At 40.8% G+C, this 12870-nt stretch overlaps 1 protein-coding gene and 1 long non-coding RNA gene across 5 annotated transcripts in view; both read right to left on the bottom strand.

The window, feature by feature from the left end:
* PARP8 (poly(ADP-ribose) polymerase family member 8) overlaps positions 1-12870 on the bottom strand; it is a 197950-nt gene that overhangs the window by 157145 nt on the left and 27935 nt on the right. The window lies entirely within an intron of this gene.
* The window catches only part of LOC135228144 (uncharacterized), a 58652-nt gene that overhangs the window by 36261 nt on the left and 9521 nt on the right, over positions 1-12870 (bottom strand). The window contains exon 2 of the long non-coding RNA XR_010318474.1: positions 1-12870. This exon is cut by the window's left edge and continues 36261 nt beyond it. This is a non-coding gene — a long non-coding RNA (uncharacterized LOC135228144).

The following is a 12870-nucleotide window of genomic DNA, read 5'->3' as shown; positions in this document are numbered from 1 at the left end:
ACATTTCAAGATCTATCCTTAAATACAACACTGCCAGTGATAGGATAATATCCATATGCCTACAAGGACGACCAGTTAGTACTATTATTCAAATTTACACAAAGGTGAGAAATGCAAAGGTGAGAAAACTGAAGATTTTTACCAACTTCTGCAGTCTGAAATTGATCAAACATATAAGGAAGATGCACTGACAATTACCAGAGATTGGAATGCAAAAGTTGGAAACAAAGAAGGATCTGTAGTTGGAAAATATGGCCTTAGTGATAGAAACAATGCCAGAGATTGCATGATAGAGTTTTGCAAGACCAATGATTTCATCTTCTTTCACCAACATAAAAGGTGACTACACATGTGAACCTCACCAGATAGAATACACAGAAATCAAATCGACTCCATCTCTGGAAAAAATTCAATGAAAAGGCTCAATATCATGAATCACAACAAGGACAGGGGCTGACTAGTGAACAGACCATCAACTGCTCATATGCAAATTCAGCTGAAGCTGAACAAAGTTAAAACAAGTGTGCAAGAGCCAAAATATGACCTTCAGAGTATCCCACAAGAATAGGCTAGATGCGCTAATAGACTGAACACGTATGACCGAAGACCAGATAAGCTGTGGGATGACATCAAGGACAATACATATGAAGACAGCAAAAGGTCACTGAAAAGACAGGATAGAAAGGAAAGACCAAAATGGATGTCAGAAGAGACTCTGAAACTTGCTCTTAAACGTAGATAAGCTAAAGCAAATGGAAGAAATGATGAAGCAAAAGAGCTGAACAGGAGATTTCAAAAGACGGCTCAAGAAGAAAGAGAAGAATTTGCTTGCCATTTCTCAAGCTCCAAAAACTGAAGAAAAAATTCAAGCCTCAAGTTGCAATTCTGAAGGATCCGATGGGGAAAATACTGAACACTGCAGGAAGCATCAAAAGAAGATGGAAGCAATACACAGAGTCACTGTACCAAAAAGAACTGGTCTATGTTCAACCATTTCAGGAGATTAGCATATGATAAAGAACTGATGGTTGTGAAGAAGAAATCCAAGCTGCACTGAAGGTGAAAAACAAGGATGCAGGAATTGATGAAATACCAACTGAGGTGTTTCAACAAACAGATGCAGCGCTGGAGGTGCTCACTCATCTATGCCAAGAAATTTGGAAGACAGCTACCTAGCCAACCAACTGGAAGAGATCCATATTTGTGCCATTCCAAAGAAAGGTGATCCAACAGAATGGGGAAATTATGGAACAATATCATTAATATTATACACAAATAAAATTTTGCTGAAGATCATTCAGAAATGCCCGTAGCAGTACATCCACAGGGAACTGCCAGAAATTCAAGCCAATTCAGAACAGGGTGTATAATGAGTGACATCACTGTTGATGTCAGATGGATATTGGCTGAAAGCAGAGAATATCAGAAAGATGTTTTCCCACTGTGTCCAGTCAATTCCGACTCATAGCGACCCTATAGGACAGAGTAGAACTGCCCTGTAGAGTTTCCAAGGAGCGCCTGGCAGATTGGAACTGCCGACCTTTTAGCCAGCAGCTGTAGAACCACTACACCACCAAAAGATGTTTACCTGTGTTTTACTGACTATGCAAAGGCATTCCACTGTGTGAATCATAACAAATTATGGATAACACTGCGAAGAATGAGAATTCCAGAACACTTAATTGTGCTCATGCGGAACCTGTACACAGACCAAAAGATAATCATTCGAACAGAACAAGGGGATACTGTCATGGATTGAATGATGTCCCCCCCAAAAATGTGTACATCAACTTGGTTAGGCCATGATTCCCAGTATTCTGTGGCTGTCCTCTAGTTTGTGATTGTAATTTTATGTTAACAGAATTAGGGCAGGATTGTAATACCCTTACCAGGTTGCATATCTGATCCGATGTAAAGGGAATTTCCCTGGGATGTGGCCTGCACCACCTTTTATCTTTCAAGAGATAAAAGGAAAGGGATGCAAGTAGAGAGTTGGGGACCTCAAACCACCAAGAAAGCAGCACCAGGAGCAGAGCACGTCCTCTGGACATGGGGTCCCTGTGCCTAAGAAGCTCCTTGACCAGGGGAAGATTGAGGACAAAGACTTCCTCCAGAACCAACAGAGAGAGAAAGCTTTCCCCTAGAGCTGATGCCCTGAATTTGGACTTCTAACCTACTAGACTGTGAGAAAATAAATTTCTCTTTCTTAAAGTCATCCACTTGTGGTATTTCTGTTACAGCAGCACTAGATAACTAAGACAGATACTGTGTGGTTTAAAGTTAGGAAAGGTGTGTGTCAGGGTTGTTATCCTTTTGCAGTACTTATTCAATATGTATGCTGAGCAAATAATCTGAGAAGCTGGACTAGATGAAGAAGAATGTGGCATCAGGACTGGAGGAAGGCTCGTTAACAACCTGTGATAGGCAGATGACACAACCTTGCCTGCTGAAAGCCAAGATCTTATAATAGTGGTCTTATACAATATTTGTCCTTTTGCATCTGACTAATTTCACTCAGCATAATGCCTTCCAGGTTCCTCCATGTTATGAAATGTTTCATAGATTCATCATTGTTCTTTATAGATGCGTAGTATTCCATTGTGTGAATATACCATAATTTATCCATTTGTAACAATATTTTTAAGGGAGAAAGGCTACTTGCAACACACATCTAGGAGTTTAGCATAATCCTTCTTTTACATAATAAATAAAAACTTGAAAGTAAGAGAGAGAACAAGTGTGCGTATGTGTGTATGTGCGCATGTGGATACAGAAAAAAGGTTGAAACGAAATGTGTATCAGACTATTAATATATTATCTTTGGGTTCTGAAAATTATAAGTGATTTTTACTTTCTTCTTCATACCCTTCTGTATTGTCAAGATTTTTTTTTTTAGAATAAGTTGTGCATAGTTTCCTTATAAATAAGGAAGACCAAAGAATTCATACATTTGAATTATGGTGCTGGCAAAGAATAAAATGAATATACCATGAACTGCCAAAAGAATGAACAAATCTGTCTTGGAAATCGTAAAGCCCAAAGGCTCCTTAGAAGTGAGGATGGCGAGACTTTATCTCACATACTTTGAATATGTTATCAGGAGGGGTCAGAAAGGACATCATGCTTGATAGAAGGTCAGTGAAAAAGAAGAAGACCCTCAACAAGATGGACTGACACAGTGGCTACAACAATGGGCTCAAACATAGCAACAACTGTGAGGATGACACAGGACCAGGCAGTGGTTCATTCTGTTGTGTGTACAGTCAGTACAAGTTGAAATCAACTTGATGGCACCTAACGACAATAATGCATAGCTTCGTAAAAACCAGGAGCAGTGTAGATGTAAATATAATAAACCAAAAATGCTTAGAATTCTGTATTACCCTAGACTTTGAACATGTTCTTCTATAAATGTACTTCTGTTCTATCTTTGAGATAAGTTCTGGTCTCCTAAAACAATCACAGCACGATGAGCAACACCTGGACAGACTTAATTTCCTAATGGCTTCAAAACACGGCTTAGATCCAAAATGCTGGCTAATGTAATTCATTCTATGACTACTGTTAAGTGAATGGAATAAAAGATGAGAAAATATTGGACCATAACAGCTGCTTCCCATGCTCATTCAAATTTTATTTGAGACAGGCCATTTAAAAATCTAGGGGAATCTATAGTCGGTTGTAATAAATAAATAAATGCAAGTCAAAAAGCAGTTAAAATTCTCCATCCTCTTATAATCAACTGATAACTTGGCTTATAATCTACCAAAGGCATTTAGTTTGAAAACTGTCTTTAAGAACCCCTGTGTTGAACTTATACGAAGAATTCTGTGGCTACTCCCCAACACCTTTACATTAAGTATTTTAAGAGTTCCTCTTTTCTTGGGAGAAGCGTATAAAAACAAAGATAAGAACACTATAAAGTCCTGCTTCAAATGATTTAAAGTCAAGAGGTGAATACAGGTAAGAAAATCAGTAATTATAAATTATTGCTTTAAGTGGTATGGCAAATAAACATAGGGTGTCGGGGGTACAGTAAAGGCATTTAAGATAGGGGAATGACTAAGAAGAAGAAAGACAACTTAAGCTAAGTCTTAAAATTAGAGAGATAAAGAGTATTAATTCTTACGAGCCAAAGGAAGAAAAAAGGAATTATGGGGACAAAGAAAATACCCTACATCAGTAGGCCTGTCTCATTAGGTCCCAAGAGCATTCGTTCATTCAATCAAAAGTGTTTATTGAGTACCTTCTTTAAGTCAGGCATGATTCAAAGTAGAAAAGGCACTATTCTTGCCTTTAGGGAGCTACAAAGAGCCATAAACAGGGAGTTTGAATCATGTGATCTCTATCCCCATATGACCAAGTATCAAGGGCTAAGGTTGCATCTTGGAAAGACGTTCAATCTAATTGTGAGGGTCCCAAGGAAGATTTTTTAGAGGAAACGGCATCTAAACTGAAATCTCAAGAACAAACAGGAGTAAATATGCAAAGTACAAATTAATATTAAAAATAAAAGTGGTGGGTATTGGTGAGATACAGCTGGGGAGATCAAGAGATGCTAGATCACAAGGCGCTTCTGAATGGCTTGGTGAAGAGTTTAGATTTCACTCTGTGGTCAGTAGAGAAACTAGGAAGGGCTTGAAAAGGAGGAAGTAATGTGATCAGATTTATACTAAAAGATCACTTTGCTATGGGTCAAATAAGGACCAAAAGAAGGGAAACGAATTTGAAAAATGGCTTTTAGAACAAAGTAAGAAATGTTGGTGACCAGAAGGAAGGTAGAGGCAGATGGGATGGAAATTAGGCACTAGGTTTGATTGATATTAACAAGGTAAAATAAATAAGAATGTGGTGACTAACTGTAGATATGAGAGACAAAGGCGCCTTGGATGCCACCTAGGTTTTTGACATGGGTAAATTAAAAAAAAAAAAAAAAAATTTTTTTTTTTTTTTAAATATGGGTGAGAAACTTAGAAGGAGGGTAGGAGATGAGTTTCATTTTTAATATAATGACTTTGAGGATTCTTAAAATATCTAAGTTGTGATGTACAGTAAGCAGGTAGATATAGAGAACATAAATCTAGATCTGGGCTGAACCACCTTACAGAAAAACAACAGAGTTAAAAAACAAAGGGTCAGGAATTCAGGAGATCTCTGAGACATGATAACAATTTGTATCTGAATACAAGGAAGGTGACAGAGGTTTCTCGGAGTTTGTCCAGTGGGTAAAGATGGGAGCACAGGAAGGAACATTAAAGTACATTAGCATTTAAGGGATTATAAGAGGAAGTGGCGCCCATAAAAGGAATACAGCAGTCAGAGATGCGAGGCACAAACCAGGAGTCCCATCACACAGGCCAAGGGCGAAGAGCATTTCCGAAAGCAGGAAATCGCAGCAAGGGCTACATACATCCAAGTAAAATAAGAGCTGCTTCAGTGAAGTACTGGAGGTCATGTCTGATTCAATGGGCTGAATGGAAAATGGAATGCAGAGGATGTAAAGAACAACACAATGTTACAGAGCTTGGCTTTAAAGGTCAGGAAAGCAGGGGCAAATTAAAAAAAAAGGGGCAAACAAGAGAGTTTTTGTTTGCTTTTTTTTTTTTTTTTAACACAGATAGGTGTTAGTGAAAAGGTGATGGAAGGGAAATAAATCATGGAAAGGACAGGCACCAGGTGACACAAAGGAGGCGTTACGCCAGACTCCTTGACAATGACATTGAATGAAGATGAAAGAAGACAGGATGAGCAAAGACAAAGAGTTGTAGGCATCTGGCAAAAAATAAAAACAGTTGTTATCTGTCGGTTACTAATTTTTATGTGAATTTTAATGTAATGTCATCTGTAGGGAAGTGGAGAAATAAGTTTGAGGAGGATAAATACGGAAGGCGGTAGAAGGACAGAGAACATTTCAAGTAACAACTATGAAGAAATTAAAGGACACATTATATTTGGGCAAATCTGCTACAAAAGACCTCTTTAAAGTATTAAAAAGCAAAGATGTCACTTTGAAGACTAAGGTGTACCTGACCCAAGTCATGTTGTTTTCAATCATTTCATATGCACCCAAAAGCTGGATGATGAATAAGGAAGACTGAAGAAGAACTGATGCCTTTGAATTACAGTGTTGATGAAGAATATTGACTATATCATGGACTGCCAGAAGAAAGAACAAATCTGTCTTGGAAGAAGTTCAGCCGGAATGCTCCTTAGAATGGAGGATGGCGAGACTTCGTCTCACGTACTCTGTACATGTTATCAGAAGGAACCAGTCCCTGCAGGACGGCATTATGATTAGAGGGTCAGTAAAAAAGAGGAAGACCCTCAAGGAGATGGACTGACACAGTGGCTGCAACAATGGGCTTTAACATAGCAACGATTGTGAGGATGCCACAGGACCAGGCACTGTTTCATTCTGTTGTACATGAGGTTGCTATGAACTGGAACCAGCTCAAAGGCACCTAACAACAACTCCAAGAACAGGAGAAAGAGCTGAATCAGGAAACAGAACAAAGATTACTGTCCCTACGTTAGCTGTCACTATGGCCCCAGCTGCCCATCTTGCCATCCTTTGGAGGTGAGAAAAACAGTGACTTCAGCTCCCCGTGCTGTATGGCTTCTCGCCATATGCACAATTGTGATGTTTCCCAGGTGGAACAGATGATGTAGGTGCTCCAGCTACTCCAAGCAACCCAGGGGCAGATGCACCAGTAAATATCCTTCCAGGTGGGACGGTAAGGCACTTTGTGGCACTGTCCTTCTCCCACACACACTCCTGTTTGCTGAGACTCGTAATATCCCAGGGCCAACAGGTGGTGATGTTGGGTTGTTGCAAGCAGCTTCTGGAGAGGGTGCGTTAAGTCTGGGCACTTACATATTTGCTAAAAAAAAAAAATTTTTCTTTTTTTTTTTTTTAAGTGCAGTTAGAGGGTAGTGAATTTGACCTTGGGCAAACTTTACAATACTGTAACACCGTGCTTGGGCTTCTGGTCTCACAGCATTGAAAAACATATCCAGTCAGTCAGGGTTGAGGGCAGTGGTTAAGGCTTAGAATTGATAGCCTTCTCTACAACTGAGTAACTGCACCAAGGCACCCACACTCTCACAGCTGAATCCAATCAGGGTTAGCTTTCAGCCATCTGCAGAACAAGACTTCAGGGGACTGTGGAAAAAATTCCCAGACCATGCGCATCTAATGGTCTTTAATGCATTTCCAGACAGCCTAGTTCTCAGGTTGTTGAGCAACGTGTCTGAAGCCTTGCCTCCATGTTCTGTTTACCATTTTAGCCCTCCAAGGCCTTTTGGCCACTTGTGTGGGTTGCCCTGCTGGCCATGCCTTGAATTTATCTTGAATTTACTGTGCCCACTCGATGTGAGTAGGGGCAGGTCTGGCCTCAGGCAATATAACAAAATCCATGTCCATCAATTATATTAAGCCAGATGTAAAATTGCACATTTAGTGCTAGGGTAGCATTCTTCTTCTGCTTCCCACAAGGTGGCCAAGAGTCACAAAGTGGGATATAAAATGGTACAACTACTTTGGAAATCGATTTGGCACTTCCTTAAAAAGCTGGAAATAGAACTGCCATATGATCCAGCAATCCCACTCCTTAGAATACATCCTAGACAAATAAGCCTTCACACGAATAGATATATGCACACCCATGTTCACTGCAGTACTGTTTATAATAGCAAAAAGGTAGCAACAACCAAGGTGCCCACCAATGGATGAATGGATAAACAAATTATGGTACATTCACGGAAATCCTGGTGGCGTAGTAGTTAAGTGCTATGGCTGCTAACCAAAGGGTCGGCAGTTTGAATCCGCCAGGCACTCCTTGGAAACTCTATGGGGCAGTTCTACTTTGTCCTATAGGGTCACTATGAGTCAGAATCGTCTCGACGGCATTGGGTTTGGTTTTGGTTTGGTATATTCACACAATGGAATACTATACAACAACAAAGAACAAAGATGAATCTGTGAAACATCTCATAACATGGGGGAATTTGGAAGTCATTATGCTGAGTGAGATTAGTAGCAAAAGGACAAATATTGTATGAGACCACTATCATAACAACTCAAGAAAAAGTTTAAACACAGAAGAAATTATTCTTTGATGGTTATGAGGGTAGGGAAGGAGGGAGAAGGGTATTCACTAATTAAATAATAGACAAGAACTATTTAGGTGAAGGGAAAGACAACACACAACACAGGGGAGGTCAGCACAACTGGACTAAACCAAAAGCAAAGAAGTTTCCTGAATACAACCAAACACTTCTAAGGCCAGAGTAGCAGGGACTCAGGTCTGGGGACCATGGTTTCAGGGAACATCTAGGTCTACTGGCGTAACAAAATGTATTAAGAAAACACTCTGCATACCACTTTGGTGAGTGGTGTCTGGGGTCTTAAACGCTAGCAAGTAGCCATCTAAGATGCATCAATTGGTCTCAGGCCACCTGGAGCAAAGGAGAATGAAGAACACCAAAGACACAAGGTGAATATAAGCCCAAGAGACAGAAAAGGCCACAAAGCCCAGAGACTACATCAGCCTGAGACCAGAAGACCTAGATGGTGCCCAGCTACCACCAATGACTGCCCTGACAGGGAACACAACAGAGAATCCCTGATGGACCAGGAGAACTGTGGGATGCAGACCTCACATTCTAATAAAAAGACCAGACTTAACGGTCTGACTGAGACTAGAGGGACCTCAGAGGTCCTGGCCCCTGAACCCTCTGTTAGCCCAAGACTGGAGCCATTCCCGAAACCAACTCTTCAAACAGCGAATTTGCCTGGACTATGAGACAGAAAATGATACTGATGAGGAGTGAGTTTCTTGGCTCAAGTAGACACTTGAGACTATGTGGGCAGCTCCTATCTGGGGATGAGATTAGAAGGCAGAAGAGGACAGAAGCTGGTTGAATGGACATGGGAAATACAGGGTGGAGAGGAGAAGTGTGCTGTCACATTAGGGGGAGAACGGATAGGATTACATAGCAAGTTATGCATAAGTTTTTGTATGAGTGACTGACTTGATTTGTAAACTTTCACTTAAAGCACATTAAAAAAAAAAAAAAAGAGTCTAAAAATGACTGCCAGATCTTGGTTTCACTGTTCCCACTCTACCTGCCGATCTCACACCCTTTTCTCCTTTTCTTCCTCTTGATCTTCCTGCTCTAGAAGAGTTCTGATGTTTTAACAATTTTGCTGGGCCTCGGCATAGCAGTAGGAGCAAAAATATGGGCACCCCTTTCAGGAGGTTAAAAAAAAAAAAAAAAGAAAGGATGTTCTTTTTTGTATTGTTGCATGTGATTAACTGTGGTATATGGTTGCTGTCTCCTATCTTGGGGGAGGTAGTAGGAGTTCCAGTGGTGACTAGTGACAAATTTCTCCCCATAATGAGGTTGTTAACAGGCTGCAGCAAGAGAGCGTCATTAGCAGGAGTCCCAAAAAGCCAACACTTAGGCTCCCACAGGTTCCCACTGCAGTCCACCTTCCAATGTAGGCTCCACTCGTACCTGGCTTGCATCAAAGTAAAGCACAGTGATAAGCAGAGGACTACAACAGCCTTAGGGCATCAGCATCCTTGGGGATACTATTGGTTAAGCTCTGAGTGTCTTAGCATTTTACTACTACAGTGAGTCCACGGTGCCAACCAGGGTCGTTCTTCTCTCCTAAACAGGATCCACAGTGTTTCCAGGACCTCAGGCTATGGGTTCAGCCTCTTGCATGGTATCCTTATCTGGGCCACTCAGCACTGACTTGATATAGGAGCTCTGCTGGTGGTGCTGACAGAGCCTGCGAGGGATAAAGATAAGAGGGCGGGTGTCCAGCACATGCGACTGATAGTGATCTGAGGTTGGGGATTTCTCCTTTGTCTGTGGTCCCAGTCCACCTGTGGAATGGGTAATCCTTGCCCACCTCAGGCTCCCCCAAACCCTGATTTTCAATCACTCCTAATGCAAAAGTATAGTGTGGTGTCCGCTTGGGTTCCTGGAGAAGTAGAAGAGCAAGGGAATGAGAGACTGTAAGAAGGATGGATGACCAGAGAACCTTAGATATTGAGCAGAAACCAAGAATGAATGTGACATGTACTGGAGTGTTCCCAAAAATGCCAACACTAGCAGCCTTGGGCTGGAATGATAGTGTCTGCAAAGGAATCCTTCAATAGAAAATACCCACAATACATGTGCATGCTGGGATCTATGCTTCATTTAGAGAAATTATGTGGATTGTAAGAGACTCTTCAACCAAATGAAGCAGACGGCAAGGGGATACATTAGTTCCCAGGTATCTAACCAGATATTCAGAATCTGCAATATTTTTTCTGGATCACAGAAAGTTGTAGCAGGTATAGTAATGCTCACCAAATACTCCTTTTGCTCCCCTTCATTGCAACTCTTACAGTTGGGCAGGCATATATGACTAAGGTAAGCCCACGAAATGTGAGAGGAAGTAATATGTGTTATTTCTGGGATGAGTCACTGAAAGAAAGGTCCAGGCAGAATTCTCCAGTTTCTGTCTTCTCCTGAAATACAGACCAAGGAGGGTGTGTTTCAAGGTAATGCAGATAAAATACGGAGGTCCTTCAATCTGATTTTCCAAGTGACTATAGTGAGCAGAGGATGACACTACCCAAAGATAGGTACAGAGTCAAAAAGAAACCTGAGTAGAATTAAGCAGAAGGAGCCCTGGTGGTGTAATGGTTAAGTGCTGGACTGTGAACCAAAAGATTGGCAGTTCGAACCCACCAGCAGCTCTGCAGGAGAAAAGAGGTCTCACACTCCCAGATCTTGGAACCTACTATACAGCCTGGTACTGGTACAAAAGACACAGACCAATGGAACAGAATTGAAAATCCGGAAATAAACCCATTCATCTATGGACAGTTAATCTTTGACAAAGGGTCGAAATCTATTAAATGGAGGGAAGGTAGTCTCTTTAACAAATGTCCTAGCAAAACTAGATATCCATTTGCAGAAAAATGAAACAGGTTACATACCTCACATCATACACAAAAACTAACTCAAGATGTATCAAAGACCTAAATGTAAAGCCTAAAACCATAAATATCATAGAAGAAAAAATAGGGGCAAACCTGGCAGCCCTAATTTATGGCATAAAGAGACTATCAAACATAACCAGAAAAGCACAAACAGCAGAAGGTAAACTAGGTGATTGGGACCTCCTGAAAACCAAATACTTACCTTCATCAAAAGACTTTCCAAAAGAGTAAAAAGAGAATCCATAGACCGGAAAAAAATTTTTTTGGCTAGACATATCTGACAAGAGTTTAATCTTTAAAATGTATAGAAAACTCCAACAACTCAACAACAAAAAGACAAACAACCCAATTAAAAAATGGTCAAAGGTCATGAATAGACATTTCACTAAAGAAAACATCCAGGCAGCCAATGAAGAGATGCTTGTGGTCATTAGCCATCAGCAAGAGGCAAATCAAAACTACAATGAGATACCATCTCACACAGGTAATAATGGCACTGAGCAAATGCCGGAGAGCTTGTAGGGAGATTGGAACTCTCATACACTGCTGGTGGAAATGTAAAATGGTACAACCACTACGGAAAATGATATGGCACTTCTTCAAAAAGCTAGAAATAGAAATACTTATGATCTGGCGATTCCACTTCCTAGGTATATATCCTAGAGAAATTAAAGCCATGACACGAATAGACACATGCACACCCATGTTCACTGCAGTATTGTTTACAATAGAAAAAAGATGGAAACAACCTAAGTGCCCATCAGCAGAAGAATGAATAAACAAACTGTGACACAAACACCCAGTGGAATATTACACAATGTTAAAAAATAACGACAAATCCATAAAGTATCTCACAACATGGATGAGCCTGAAGGACATTATGCTAAGTGAAATAAGTCAATCACAAAAGGACAAATATCATATGAGACCACTATTATAAAAAGTCAAGAAAAGGTTTTCATACAGATGGAAACATTCTTTAATGGTTACCAGGGGTGGGGGTGGGAGGTGGCCACTAACTAGATAGTAGACATGTAGGTCATCCACAGATAGAAGGTCATGCACAAAGTGGGACAGAAATGTAGAATAAAATTCAAACTCATAAATAACACCAGAGTTACTGGTCTGATAGAGACTGGTAGAACCCCCGAGACTATGGTTCTTAGAAACCCTTCAGACTTGGACCTAAAATCACTCCTAGAGATAACATTAAAACCCAAAACTCAGTGCCTTCGAGTCGATTCCGACTCACAGTGACCCTATAGCACAGAGTAGAACTGCCCCATAGAGTTTCCACGGAGGACCTGGTGGATTTGAACTGCCGACCCTTCAGTTAGCAGCCGTAGCACTTAACCACTAGGCCTCCAGGGTTTCCAGAGATCACATTATAGCCATATAATAGGTAGGCCTATAAAATGAACAATAACACCAGTGAGGAACATACAACTCAGAACAATCAACAATACAAGAACTAAAGGGCAGCATTTGTCTAATAGCAAAGTTCAGAAGGATGGTAGGGGCAGGAAAGCTGGGTGAATGGACATGGGAAACCCAGGGAGGAAGGGAGGAGAGTGCTGACACATTCAGAGATTTGCAGCCAATGTCACGAAACAAGCTGTGTATAAATTGTTGAATGGGAAGCTAATTTGCTCTGTGAACTTTCACTCAAACAACAACAAAATACTAAAAAAAAAAAAGAGTACAGGCGTTGAAGAAAAGGGCAGAATAGCTACTTTGAAGTTTCAAAACAGCCCAGTCTCCTGCAAAATCATACCTCAGATAACTGGTGAATTATAAAATCTCTTCCCCAGAAGACCAGAGGGTCATAACTGCTCCCAGGAGCAATGGAGGATCCACTGAAGAG

Source organism: Loxodonta africana, chromosome 2 (assembly GCF_030014295.1).
Source record: "Loxodonta africana isolate mLoxAfr1 chromosome 2, mLoxAfr1.hap2, whole genome shotgun sequence".
Classification (NCBI taxonomy): domain Eukaryota; kingdom Metazoa; phylum Chordata; class Mammalia; order Proboscidea; family Elephantidae; genus Loxodonta; species Loxodonta africana.
This window is presented reverse-complemented; position numbering and strand designations above follow the sequence as displayed.